The 13,609-nt window shown below is 39.7% G+C and overlaps 1 long non-coding RNA gene across 2 annotated transcripts in view; it reads left to right on the forward strand.

Annotated features, from left to right (window-relative positions):
- LOC110742839 overlaps positions 1-12,206 on the forward strand; it is a 53,448-nt gene extending 41,242 nt beyond the window's left edge. The window contains exons 1-4 of one of the 2 annotated variants that reach the window (XR_002521008.2): positions 2,332-3,044; positions 4,420-4,528; positions 5,158-5,333; positions 6,890-12,206. This is a non-coding gene — a long non-coding RNA (uncharacterized LOC110742839). Of the gene's footprint in view, positions 1-2,331; positions 3,045-4,419; positions 4,529-5,157; positions 5,334-6,889 lie in introns of those variants that run through there. The other variant, XR_002521009.2, reaches the window with a different exon arrangement.
- The last annotated feature ends 1,403 nt before the right edge of the window (positions 12,207-13,609 follow it).

A 13,609-nucleotide genomic window follows, 5' to 3' on the forward strand; every position in this document is an offset into this window, starting at 1 on the left:
TCCTCCCCCCACTTTTTTTTTTTCCTAAGATGGAGTCTTATTCTGTTGCCAGGCTGGTCTTGAACTCCGTGATCCAGCCGCCTCAGCCTCTCAAAGTGCTGGGATTACAGGCGTGAGCCACAGTGCCTAGCCCAGCTCCTCCCTTTACTGGAACTCCTTGTGAGATTTCATTTGAAGAATGGCTCCATAGCTATCAGAAAGTCTGGAAACCACATATCTAGTCTAAAACCTTTATTAATCAATAAGAAAAAATCTGTACCACTCCCTTGTGGTTTGTCTACGCTTATCATAGTCCCCACTGATAATGATCGGATTACTAATCCCCTGTAGGTGTAGATTGAATCAGGTTTGGAAAATTTGTGACTTCTGCAACATCTTCTAGATCTTCTAGGTTTGCCCAGTCAGGAGGTTTGTCCAGTGGCTTCCTACAAGTATAAGCCCATGGGATATTCCGGTGTGAAGATCACAGAGGAGAAAGAGAAAAAAGATTGGTCTGTTGATCTTCTATTGCCACAAGACTTCCTCATCTCTGCTTCTGATATACTGTGTTCAGATTTATTATCAAACACAGTAAGAATTTGTCATTGTCCATAAGGTAAAATATGCCCAGGATACAAATACATGGAATTTGAGGGGAAAAGGGGAAGGAGAGGAAGGTAACTGTATTTATTGAGTAGCCACTATATGCTAAGCATTTTGCAAGTGCACTGGAAAGTGCCAGTATCATTATTCCCTTTACATACAAGTAACCTGAAGTTCATGGTGACATGCGAGTCATCGGCTAATAAGGGGCAGAGCCTAGATTCAAATCCTGATGCTTATGACATCAAAGTCTATAAGCTTTCTATTTTATTTTGGTGAGGGGAGAGGATACAACCTAGCTAGAGTTTAACACTAGCAACCATTAACAATGCTTAACTAACTCAGAGGCAATAAGGCAAGAGGGGAAGGCGTCATGGGTTTGGTTGTCAGGGATGGAATCAAACAAGATGTGGGATTTGAGATGATCTTTTTAGAATCAAAAGGATTTAGAGGCACAATTGGAATCATGATTAAACACAAAGCCACACATGACTTCTGGTGCTTTGCAGATTTATGGCCGCATGACAATCTTAGAAAGAAGTGAGAGGGCTTGAGGGCCAAGGGCAGGGTTATCCCAGGTACATCACAGTCTGCAGAAACTTACGGTCCTCAGGACATGGCAAAATTATAGACCTTCATGGGTTCCTTGAAGTTGCTGCAATGGGCTCTTTCTACTTGAGCTCTCAGTGGCAGAGTTCATGATGTGGCCTTTGTAGTGGCTCAGATAGGGTCATTACACAGTGAAAAAGAAAAACATGGAAGCTTAGCTGGGAATGGGCAAGAAGACAGAATTGTCAAGAAAGTTCTAGTAATCATGCATTTTTGTCCCCTATGCTTTCTTGCATAAACTGTCTTTTAAATTACTCTAAATGGACCCTAACCATGGTTGGTCTTCCACTTAATACAGCTGCAAAGGACTGGTGAATGCTGTGGAATTCTGTCTCCCTTTGAAATTGATATTGGTTTTATGTTTCCACATGACAACATCAGCAGGTTTTGGTTAAGTCTAATTGCTGTCCCCTAAGCAGCACCTGTTCATTTTTCTTTTATAGTGCTTAGGGGCATTCTTCTGTGGCATTATTCCAGTGATCAGAGGATCACCTGAATAATGACACATCCAATTTTTAAGTCAGTCATACAGCATTTGGAACCTGAGTTTTGGATCACAAACATAATGCTTTCAAAATGTTGAGCATGTCCCACTTTAATAGAGCCCTTCCCCCCTGCATTTTTTTTTGACTGGATGTGCTTACAAATACCAATTAGTTATAGAACTTGCTGAAAATGTGTTTTAGGATGAGTGTTTGGCATTACCTCCAACAGAGTCAAAGCTTGGAAAATGATTACAGTCACATGACTTTCGAAGTAGAGGGGGATATGTTACAGATAGGCCCATCCTGGAGTTTTTAAACTGTGCCTCATGGAGCCAAAGGGACTCTCCAGAGCTGTCTGAGGAAGGCTGGGCTCCAGGTCTCCATCCCACTGCAAATGGGCAACTCCTCTCCCTTTCTTTTTTTTTTCTAAGATGGAGTCTCACTCCTGTTGCCCGGGCTGGAAAGCAGTGGTGAGATCTCGGCTCACTGCAACCTCTGCCTCCCAGGTTCAAGCGATTCTTGTGCCTCAGCCTCCCAAGTAGCTGGGATTACAGGTGCATGCCACCATGCCCAGTAATTTTTGTATTTTTAGTAGAGACGGGGTTTTACCATGTTGGCCAGGCTGGTCTCGAACTCCGTGATCCAGCTGCCTCAGCTTCTCAAAGTGCTGGGATTACAGGCGTGAGCCACTGTGCCTAGCCCAGCTCCTCCCTTTACTGGAACTCCTTGTGAGATTTCATTTGAAGAATGGCTCCATAGCTATCAGAAAGTCTGGAAACCACATATCTAGTCTAAAACATTTATTCCAGATGAGAAATAATGAGGCCTAGAGAAGTAATATCACTTTCTTTAAGGCAGAATCTAGTAGCAAACTATGGGGTGGACCTTGTTGTGCTCTCTCCTCATCACATAATTTTTCTACTCAATAATAATGTTTATCAAAGTTCAGATTTATTTGAGGCTCATAGGCTAAAACTTTAGACCGTGAAGGAACCTACTTTTCTTATGCTATTGTCCTCAAATAATTTATTATGTGCTATTGACATGCTAAACAAGACACATAGAGCAGGCTAAGATGGTGCAGGAAAATTAAAATGGTCAGAAATATAATAGTTGTGACCTTTAGTAATTTCTGTGAGCTTCAGTGTGCAGGATATTATTTTTGGTTTTGAATATTTCAATATTATCATCACCCATCTAAGCAGTCTTATCTGAACTGCACAGGGAGAAAACAGAAAGTGCATTCTCAGCCTCCCTTGCCAGGAAGGTCTTGGTTAGATTCCTCCAAAGGGGGATTTCCAAAGATTTGGGAAGGCAGAAGGAAGAGAGATGCTGTTTTCCTCATAGAAGCATGAACAGACAGCTAAGGTAGGATTTTACGGGTGGCTTGCTTTAGAGCACCTTCCTAAGAATAATCCACTCCTGTGCTGTAGGCAGTTGGGATCTTTGGCAGTGACTTCCAACTGCAATGCAGGCCTTTCTGAAAATGAACTACGTTCATGCTGCAGAAGCTGAGGCCATTGGTCGTGGCTTTCCAATGATCCTGTACTTCTGAATTTCCTGAAAGTGACCTTCCTGATCTATGCTCTCTTGACTTTCCAATAGCTGTGTCTCCTCTAATTCCCTGTATGAAGCTCTTTGCTACTCAAAACACCAAGAACAGCTTCTGTTTTCTGGATTGTAGCCTGGTAGTTCCAGAAATGTATTCCTTCAAAGGAAGTGGCATATAGGGAAGCAGGTGGGTGGCAGAATAATTGATATCTGGAGCTGGAAGAAGAAAACTGGTGTTAAGTAGTGACAAAACACTTGGAAGGAATACCTCAACATATCTCTTCAGCCTGCAGCATGGGGGAGATGGTGTGTATTGATTATTGTTGGCTGTACTTAATAACTCTTACAAAAAAAGAAGAGCTCAGGAAGATATTGGCTAGGTGGCAAGCAAAAATGAAAAGAAATGAAGAAATCTCATAAATTCAGAGCTTTGCAAATTATGACAAGTTAACCATTTCTATACTCCAGACAGCAACAGATAGGGTTTACAAAAGCCTTTGAGCCACAATGGCACAGTAAAAATAACCAGTTGACTAGAAGGGTTCGAGATGAAGATCAGTTTAATTGTATAGGCTTCCTCTTCAAGCCTGACATGCTCAAAGGTCACCACCACTAAGCTGAAGAAACAGAAATAAGGCAGATTTGAGAAGTATGTATTAGAAAGAATTTAGGTATGATTTCTACATCTGAAACTGACCAGAGACAAATAGATCAGGAGACTACTGATTTCTTCAGAGGGTTCTATTGCCAATGAAACCACTAACCTGGAAACAAACAAAAGCCTTTTGACTTGTCCAAAGCCTTGACTAACTCTGGCACCTTTATCTTCCAAAAATAGAAGACAACTTCAAATGTTGTTTAATTCCCATGAGGCCTTCCTCAAATGTGGCCATGGAGAGTAAAAAACCAAGAGGAGTCCCCAGGGGCTGAGCCAGAGGCCATGGGGGACATGGGCAGAGGAGTTCTTCCCAAAGAATAGAAACAGGGTCTGGGCAAGGGACTTTTGCCCACCCCAGTGATGGGAGCCTAGCTTCAGATGCAGTTAGGTCATGACCTAATTTTTGGTCTTTTCAAGTAGGGGTTCCCAGATGTTTTAGTGCTGGGATGCAATGTCAATATCCTGATATGTCTGCAGGAAGGAGGCATTTCCTCTATTCCCATATTCATGGATACGCATTTTTTCATTTGATAGGGAAGGACTGGACCTTGGAAAAGAATTCCTTGACTTTGATGATTACAAATGAGACACAAGAGGAGAATGTATGCACAGAGCTCCCAAGAAGGATAGAGGTTCTTCTACGGTGAGTGCTAGTTGCTGTAGGCCACCCACACTGGAGATAACTTCAGGACACTGGAGTCTAGTGCTGCCCTGGAGGAACCCGTAGGAGACTGTGGATTGACAGGAAGTAAAAGGAAGGGAGTAAGTTGCCAGCCATGGCTCATGAAAGAAACCTGCTGCAGATCTTGGAAATATAATACTTTTAAAGGTGTTATACTTGTCACCCAAATTCCTATAATTAACGATGACTGGTGAGACTCAATAGAACGTCCACACTAGGCATGGATTGATACTTTGTCTTTTAAAGAATATTACAGTTATGTTTTCCTTAATGATAGTGCAATATTTGTTCACTGTGGAAATTTAGGAATATTAGAAAAGCATAAAGTAGAAAAAAAATCATAGTTCCAAACTCAGGAAATGATCACAGTTAAAATTTTGCTGTAGTCCTTGTCAATCCTTTAAATTCCTACATGCATATTTTGAAAATAAGGTTGATGTATATGGTCTCTAAATGTACTTTGTATTAACTAGTGTAGGCTAAGTTATTATACTGTAATGAACAGTCCTCAAATATCAGTGGTTTGTAATAAAGATTATTTCTCATTCATAGTTCAGCTCCAGCCCTGCTTCACATTGATTTCATTATAGGCACCCAAAGTAAAGGAGCAGCATCTATTTGAAACAACCTCTTGGCAGAGAGAAAGGAGAATGTGGCAGATCGTGTACTGGCCCTAAAGCTTCTGCCTGGAGTGACACATACATGTCATTTCTGCTTACATTTCATTTTGGAAAGTAACTCATATGGCCAAGCCTAATGTCAACGGGTAAGAAAGTGTATAATCCTCCTTCAGGGAGGGGCGGCAAATATCTCTGAACAACAATATTTATACCACTTAACTAGTTTATTCCACACTCCTTTGCAAGCACTGGCATTGTTATAAAATTCATGTGATGTTGCTTTCTCTGTGTGAGGATTTTTGCACATCTCCTGCCTTTGGTTCTTCTCATCTTTGTTCTCATTGCCATAGGAAGGGAACAGTGGAAGATGGGTTGGTGACCCTATCACCAGTGGAAATGAACTTGTTATCCATAAAAAGTGATAGGATCTAAGGAAAATCCTAGAATTTCATAGAAGCCTAAATCTAGATGTATTGGCAGCAGAAACTTTAAATTACATTCTAAATTCAAGAACTAGCATACTCAACAGAAATCTTCAGCAAATGGTGATCCCTACCTGGCTTTTCCATGCTGAGAAAGGGACTGTTTTCTGGCGCCATGGCAACCCTCTCTAGCAGCTGGTTCAAGGGCCCATATGTAATCAGAGCTAGTGTTTTGGGTTCAGATGCCCACACCTACCTATCTCTGTCAGCCTCCTACCTTCTGTTCTCGAAGGCTCTGCCTAGGGGGTCAGAATGCAGCTTCGTAAATCTGAAATCACCTGCTCATTTTCTTGGTACCCAGCTGTTCACTGAACGGTTGAAGAACAGAAGGAAAATGCCTGTTCTCCAATCCCCTGTGTGCTTAGGGCCCTTGGCTTTGTGAGCCTCACCTCCTGTGCTGGGGAGGCAATGAAGCTCAGTCACTATCCATTATGTCTTCACCAGGCCCCACAGGTGTCTTCCTAGAAACAGGGGATCATTCATAAAGCTCTGTGCCCTGTCTTGATGCTGCCCCTGCCCCCGGTTTTCTAATTGACATGCTGTATGCACAGGCAGCAGGGACTATCCCTACTTTACATCCATTACATCCTCTGTGTAGCAGAGATCAAATTATTCTCAGGTGACAACGAATCATGCTTTTCCTTCTCTTGTAGGTGTGGTTTGACTTCCTCTGGTTTGGACAGTCACTGGTCACTTCTGGTTTTACACCATGTTTTGTCTGTAAACATGTTTTGTCATGTAATGTCTGTCCTGTGTTCACTGTCCTTTCTGCCTCGTTTTCTAGTCAGTTTCAGGGGTTGTTTGTATCTATTTATGATTTAGTAGAGAATGTGCATGTTTTGCATTTCAAAAGTCACTGAACAGGCAATGCTTCTTACAGAGATGAAGTGGACTATGGTGTCTGCTAGATCAACTGACCTGCTCAGAAGGCAATGGTTAACCCTCCTTCTCCCATTTTCTCTTCTGGACTCCCCCAAAATGAACACAACTCTAAACCATCACAGTATCCCATAGCATTTCATTTTCAGTCCTAGTCCTCTAAAGAGGCAAATTTCAATGTTGTTTTAGATTTTTGTTTTTAACATACTAGAAGCTGAAGAAAGGCTGCCCAAGTCATGTGATAGGGAAGGATAGGATTTAAATGCAAGCCCCAGAATGCAGTCACAATCCCTGTCCACAGTACACACACCAACAAATTTGACTTTTTTCTTTTCAAACAGACATCATCTTGACTTCAATGAATGTTATGGAAGAAGAAAATTCTAATAACACTGGCTGTAAATATGGGTGTTTCCTGTGTAGGAAGTAAATTTCATGCAATTGTGAGTGAAGGGAGATCTGGAATGGGGTGAATGGGGTTCAAGGATTACATGAAGTTAGTCTCAATGCATTTTATGATATTTTCACCCTGATATTTCATTGAATCCACACACACAGTGTTGCCTAATCAAAATGAGCTAGGAAGGAGAAAGCAAACAGGAAAGCAATTTCTAAGACAAATTGTTCCTTTCCCTTAGTCAATGCTCTATTCGGATGTCTAAAATGTGGCCTCCTGAATGCCTGGAGCTTATCTTTGGCTGCAAGACAAGCAAACACTGGGTCTGGAATCAGAAGGGAAGAAGGGAGAATAACAACAAAAAGATCCGTTGCCAGGAGTGTGGAGAGATGTGGCAGAGCCAGCCTCCTGACTGGCACTGCAGGGCACTGAAGCCTGGGACAGCTGTGGAGCCCGTCGCCTCTGGAGGGAGGGTTGTTTCTGCCCCTGGCTCCTGCCCTCCCTGCACATCCTCTCCCACTGAGTTCATTCTTGGCCAGTCCTCACGCAAAGGCAAGAGAGCCAGGTGCTGGGATCGAGCCAGATGAGAGGCTGGAAGTACATCTCCCTTTGTGATATTAAAGCTAAGGGGGAAACGGGTGAGATAGAAAGGCTAAAGGAACCTTGATTCCATTCTGAGGGTGAACGGTGGAAGGACTGGCTTTTAAGGGAATTAGATGGCAGCTTAAAGAATGCTGGGGGTTTTCCACCTCTGCTAATGCAACACACTCCGTGTATTTGTGGATGTTTGTTGTTAGCCCCTCTTCAGCTGAATGTAGGAGAAACAAATAGATTTTGTTGCCTGTGAAAGATTGACCAAACTGCCTGGGCACTCTGTTGCATAAGGACAGCACTCCAGGATTTGTGTGGCATGAAAGAAAAGGTGAAAGTTTTCAGAACACTGGAGTGAAAGAACAGGTAAAAGTGAATGAATAGGTTTGTTCTCTTTTAACCCTGTTAGTATTGAGTAGATAGGGAATAAAGCCACATATTAAGCTATTATAAAATGTTGAAAGCTAAAGAGCTTCCTAGTGTCACTGAAGAATTGACGTTTAGGGTTCTGACCAGTCTGGATAGGAAATGGCTCTCTCAAAGCTCCCAAATTTTAGCTGGTCCCAAATAGCTCTGATGCCAGCCTAAACAGTTGTAGTTGTCAACTGCCACCCCTTCCCAGTAGTTATCGACTCTTCCCAATGTGAATTAATCTGTACTCTCTGACTACTCCAGTTGTCATCTCTATATCTGAAGCAGAACACAAGTCTGAGCACCCAGCAATCCAGCTACGTCCTTAGAAGCCTGGGTGGGAGACAGTTTATTTTCTAATTTTTCTCATAGCTATTTGCAAGAAATCAGAGGCATTTTTTTTATAGGAATATCCCAGAAAGCCTGAATTATTGATGTGGAATTAACAATAGTTATGTTAAAAATCTCCAAGGACAAAGTAAAAAAAAAATAAAACATTTGAATGTTAATATATATGCAGTAAGTATATATAAGACAAAATAATAGAAATTATGGAAAGACATATTTTAGATCAAAGTAAGAGTATCTTCTAATAATAGAGCTTTTCCAGGCTCAAATGAACTGACCTGACTGATAGTGGGCTCCTTTTCATTCAAAGAATGCAAGCAAAAGCTAGAATGGTGTTTGTTCATTATCAACTAGCTTTAAGGTATAAAAACAACAATAAGCATTTTACTTCATTAACTAGGAGTTCTTAATCTGTGAGCTCCTACATGTGAATGTAAAATTACTATGTATCTGCACATTTTCTGTGGAGAGGTTTTTCTTTTTTTCCTTTGTTTTCAATCATAACCTCCTGTACATGATAAACCAATTAACTAGCTCCAATTCTCCATGTAAAGCTTCCAGTTAGGTCTTTTGGGTCCCACCCTTAAACGTTACTGTTCTGCTAAAGATCAACAGATATTTGAGAATAACTTCTAACATGAAAGACAGAAATCAAAACAAAAAGGATAGAGACAATGATACAGAAGGAAGAACAAATAAAGAAAAAAAGCAGTAACAGTCAAAGAATAACTCATTAATATTCCCAGAAAATTAAGAGCATATTTCACGAAACAGTGAACTAGAAGCTACAAAAAAAGGAGCATTCAGAAGACAAAAAGGAGCTTTTGGAAATTAAAATTATGATGGCAGACATGAAAAATAAGAAGGATTCAAAGATAAAATTAGCACATCTCACAGAAAATTGAAAGAGGGGACAAATAAATGTGAAATAGGGAAGAAAAAAAATAAGAATTAGCCCAGGAAGTCCAAAATTTGAATATAAGAGAGACCAGGATAAAATAAAGAGGACATCATCATAAAAGAAATAATCCAATGAAAAATTTCCAGAACAAAAACACATGAATTTCTAGGTAGAAAAGGCCTAACACCTGTGTTCTTGAATCTATTTTTAATAGATACAAAAATACTCACACCAAGATACATATGTATAGAATTTCAGAATACTGGATCAGCGGGAAGACTCTAAGTTTCCAAAAAGAAATGCAAAACCAAAGCAAGACACATACAAAAGACTGGAAGTCAGAGTAAATTAAACTGTTGAACAGTAACACTGAAATTGGGTACATGATGGATGAATGAGTTTATTTATTATAAAGGGAAAATTATTTTCAACCCAGAATTTTATATCCAGCCAAACTATCAATTAGATAGTGATGGAGGTGATGCAGTAATGGTGGTGGGGCAGGAGAATAAAGACTTTTCTATATATTCAAGATGTTCTGCAAACAATGGCAATTATCTAGAGAGCATACATACCAGGGCTGCTGGCTGCTGGAGCAATATTCACTAGGGAAATTCATGGTAGCACCATCAGCAACAGAACAGTGAATTCTCCCATTGTCTATCATACTCCAAGAGAGAGCACAGTCTGACAGAGCTAGATGTCAGACTCAGGAAGATGTACTCAGACACTTGGGCTTTGGAACTTTTATATTGCGTAATGAGGGAAGAATTAATAAGTCATCTGTGTAATCAGAGGGCAGAATATAGTGGCAATAGTACTTGGCAGAAAACTATCTCCAGCCTTTTTCTGCCAAGACACTATTTTTGGTTGGAGATGGCATCAGTCTCTTCTCCGGGGTGATCAAAGAGCTAGGATTCAAGCCTTAAGGTTGCAGCTATACGAAGTGGCAAATAGTGTCAGACCTTATATTATCAGCATTCATGGTTAGTAATGCTCCTCCCCTGTAATGGTTGGAAGAGTGGGGTCCAAAAGGTGATGATCAGAAGTATCAGGCATCTGCTATTTAAACTGAGGCTTAAAGAGAGTCAACTCTTTTTCTGGGAGGCCAGTTTATAGGACGTAAGTCTTGGACAAGTTCTCTTTTTTCTCTCAGGAGAGCTCAAGGAGTTTATGTTATATGTTAATATGTACCTTTTCTGAGGAAGCAACTGGATTATTTCACCCACCTTACTGAGGGAGTAAACCACGAAAGAGGAAGATACAGAATCCAAGACAAAGGAGATACACAAAGGAGAGGCAAAGATAAATTATTAGGATGACAGTGAAGGGAGATGTCCACAAGGACAGCTAGCAACAGGAGCAACCTAAGCAGGTACATTGGTGCAGTAGGAGAGAAGGCTCCAGGTGAAAGTTTCTCAAGAAGATAAAGTGGACCCACCGCTCACTTTTAAAACAGCTTTAAGGAGGTATAATTGGCATAGAATAAGCAACATATTTCAAATACATAATTTTCTAGGCTTTGACATATTTTTACATCCATGAAATCCTTATCCCAATCAAGATAATGATCATATTCATTGTCATCAAAAATTTATTTGATAATCCCTACCTCTTTTCTCTCCCTGTCTTCCTGATTGTTAGGCAACTACTGATCTGCTCTCTGCCATTTTAAATTAGTTTGCATTTTCTAGAATGTTACACAAATGAAATCTTAACCTACATATTCTTTTTTGTCTGGGTCCTTTCACTCAGCATGAATGTTTTGAGATTCATTAACGTTGCTACACTTTTGTGGTATAGATCAATAGTTTATTCCTTTTATTGCTGAGTGATATTCCATGATATGAATACACCATAATTGTTGTTAATGAACATTTGGGTTGTTTCCAGCTTTTCCTGTTAAAAATAAAGCACTATGAACATTCATGTGCAAGTCTTTATGTGGATATATGCTTTCTTTTTTCTATGGTAAATATCTAAGAGTGGAATGACTGGATAATATGGTACTATTTTCCAAAGTGGTTGTACCATACCATTTTACATTCCCATCATCACTGTATGAGAGCTTACCTTCTTCTACATCCTTTCCAGCACTTCATATTATTAGCCTTTTAATTTTAGGCATTCTAACAACTTGTCCAAAATCAATTTCCCACATAAGTGTAGAGTTATTTTGGACTCTCTGTCCAGTTTCACCAATTTATTTGTCTATCTTGATGTAAACTCCAGAGTGTTTTGATTTTTGTTGCTATATAATGAATCTTGAATTTAGATGTGTAAGAATAGTTCAAATTGTGCTGAAACAATTGAATAACCATATTTTTGTTAAACCAACTTTGCAAAACCCTTGGAATAAAACCCACTTGGATGTAATACATTAACCTGTTTAATATATTGTTAGATTCATTTTCCTAAAGTATTATTAAGAATTTTGACATCTATGTTCATGAGAGATTTCAGTCAATACATTTCTTTTATTGCCTTTGTCTAGTTTTGGTTTCAGGAGCACACTCATCTCATAAATGACTTGGGAATTATTTCTTTTACTTTAATTTTCTGGAAAAGCTTATGTGGAATTGGTATGATTTTTTAAAAATGTTTGGTAGGAGTCACCAGTGAAACCATCTAGACCTGGGGTTTAATTTGTAGAAAGGTAATTTACTGTCAATTCAATTTCTTTAACACATATAGGGTTATGAAGTGATCTAATTTTTCTTGAGTGTGCTTTGGCAGTTTTTGTCTGTCAAGAAATTTGTCTATTTCATCTAGGTTTTCTAAGGATCTTGTGTTTTTTATTATCTTTTTAGTATTTAAAGAATCTGCAGTGCTATCACCTCTTTCAAACCTTAAATTAATCATTGCACCTTCTTTTTTTTTTTTTTCTCCTGATCAGTCTGGCTAACAATAATGTTATTGAGCTCCTCAAAAAACTCCATTTTGGTTTCTGTTCTCTATTTCATTGATTTCTGCTATGATCTTAATTTTTTTCTTGTTTTCTGCTTATCTTGTGTTTTTTGAAAATTTTTAATAGTTTATTTATTTATTTTTTTTTGAGACAAAGTCTCACTTTGCCACTCAGGCTGGAGTGCAGTGGGCCTGTCACAACTTGCTGCAGCCTCAGCCTCTTGATCTCAAGTGATCCTTCCAACTCAGCCCCCCAAGGACCTGGGACTACAGGCATGAGCCCTGTAGAGATGTCTCACTATGTTGCCCAATCTGGTCCTGAATTCCTGGCCTTAAATGATCTTCATGCCTAAGCCTCCTAAAGTGTTGGGATTATAGGTATCAGCTACCATGCTTGGCCGAGTCATCTTAATCTATTTTCAAGCATTGAGATGATTCAAAGGTAGGCTTCCATCCATGAGAGGAACTTGCTTTAGTATGGTCTTTTTGGTTTCCAGTTCAAAACATGGTGAGCGCTAACCCTTTCATTTCGTGAATCCTACTCTCTGGGTTTTCTCCTTTAAGTCCTCAGAAACTGTTAAAAGCATGGGTCACCTTCTCAGTCTTTCATCCACGTCTTTCCAGAATCAACAAATACCCCCACTGGACAAGAGGCTCTAATTGCTGACTTATCACTTTTGCTTTTAATCTTTTCCCTGGTTTTAAAAAGAACTACTGAGTTAGTTAACAGAATAAAAGGTATTCTACATTTTATTTGACTCTTTCAATTCTGTTAATAAAGTTAAATATTTTTTCATACAGAAAGATAACAGGTTAGTGCAGGAGTAATTATAAGTCCAGTCTCTCTGGGTTTCTCTATCAATGAGACATTAAAAGGTCTTGACTTTGAGAAAGTCTTCCAGGCCCTGCAAGTCCTGTTGATGAGAATAGTGGTAGCTCCTGGCACAGGGAGGGAGCCAGGGATTTAGACTTTGCTTATTTGACTGATCATAAGGGCAGAAGGTGAACAGAGCCATCTTTGCAAACATTCCTAAGCTGTTTTCAAATGTGCTTCTGCACTTGTTTCCAAAAGATGTCTAGTAAGCTTTGATTCTCTTAAGCGTATATGAGGAAATGGACAACATACCACCTTTCTAAGCTGAAATTTTAGTAGAGAAAGTCAAAGCATATTTTCAAGCCCAAAGAACACTGGACTAATTAAAATACCCTAAAAGCTATATGATCAACTCTGACAATGAACTGATGTATTGGGGGGTCTAAAAGGGCATGAGGGGGTTTGGAGGGGTTGGTGAGGGTTCTCAGTTAAGCTGTGCATACTAGATTTCTGAACAGCTGTGTCTTCTCATAACTGTGACATTCTCATTTTCTTATCTTTCCCATCAGTTTCTCTACAGTGCAGGAGGCTGAAGACAGATTTTTCTCCTCATGAAGGAAAAGTTCCCAGTGTTTGGGGCATGGGGCGGCTTTGGTTAGGCTTCTTTTTTAATTTTAAGCACATGGATTCCT

The sequence above is a fragment of the Papio anubis genome, chromosome 4 (assembly GCF_008728515.1).
Source record: "Papio anubis isolate 15944 chromosome 4, Panubis1.0, whole genome shotgun sequence".
In the NCBI taxonomy this organism is placed as follows: domain Eukaryota; kingdom Metazoa; phylum Chordata; class Mammalia; order Primates; family Cercopithecidae; genus Papio; species Papio anubis.